Raw genomic sequence first — 1,310 nt, 5'->3', positions numbered from 1 at the left:
ATTGTTACTTAGGGCCACAGAAACTTTACTTAGGGCCACAGAATTTTTACTCAGGGACAGACAGAATTGTTACTGAGTGCCAGAGAATTGTTACTCAGGGACAGACAGAATTGTTACTGAGTGCCAGAGAATTGTTACTCAGGGCCCCAGAAACTTTACTTAGGGCCACAGAATTTTTACTCAGGGACAGACAGAATTGTTACTGAGTGCCAGAGAATTGTTACTCAGGGACAGACAGAATTGTTACTGAGTGCCAGAGAATTGTTACTTAGGGCCACAGAAACTTTACTTAGGGCCACAGAATTGTTACTCGCACAGACACAGAATTGTTACTCGCACAGACACAGAATTGTTACTGAAGGCCACAGAACTGTTACTTAGGGCCACAGAATTGTTACTCGCACAGACACAGAATTGTTACTCGCACAGACACAGAACTGTTACTGAGGGCCACAGAACTGTTACTTAGGGCCACAGAATTGTTACTCGCACAGACACAGAATTGTTACTCAGGGCCACAGAACTGTTACTTAGGGACAAAGAAACGCTAGTTAGGGCCACAGAACTCATACTCAGGGACAGACAGAATTGTTACGGAGTGCCAGAGAATTGTTACTCTGGGCCACAGAAACTTTACTTAGGGCCACAGAATTTTTACTCAGGGACAGACAGAATTGTTACTGAGTGCCAGAGAATTGTTACTCAGGGACAGACAGAATTGTTACGGAGTGCTAGAGAATTGTTACTCAGGGCCACAGAAACTTTACTTAGGGCCACAGAATTTTTACTCAGGGACAGACAGAATTGTTACTGAGTGCCAGAGAATTGTTACGCAGGGACAGACAGAATTGTTACTGAGTGCCAGAGAATTGTTACTTAGGGCCACAGAAACTTTACTTAGGGCCACAGAATTGTTACTCGCACAGACACAGAATTGTTACTCGCACAGACACAGAACTGTTACTGAGGGCCACAGAAACTTTACTTAGGGCCACAGAATTGTTACTCGCACAGACACAGAATTGTTACTCGCACAGACACAGAACTGTTACTGAGGGCCACAGAACTGTTACTTAGGGCCACAGAATTGTTACTCGCACAGACACAGAATTGTTACTCAGGGCCACAGAACTGTTACTTAGGGACAAAGAAACGCTAGTTAGGGCCACAGAATTCATACTCAGGGACAGACAGAATTGTTACGGAGTGCCAGAGAATTGTTACTCAGGGCCACAGAAACTTTACTTAGGGCCACAGAATTTTTACTCAGGGACAGACAGAATTGTTACTGAGTGCCAGAGAATTGTTAG

The sequence above is a fragment of the Staurois parvus genome, unplaced genomic scaffold (assembly GCF_062004578.1).
Source record: "Staurois parvus isolate SC_StPar_1 unplaced genomic scaffold, SC_StPar_1.0 ptg002266l, whole genome shotgun sequence".
NCBI classification, from domain to species: Eukaryota; Metazoa; Chordata; class Amphibia; order Anura; family Ranidae; genus Staurois; species Staurois parvus.
The sequence above is the reverse complement of the archived record's forward strand: the minus strand, read 5'-3'. Positions refer to the sequence as shown.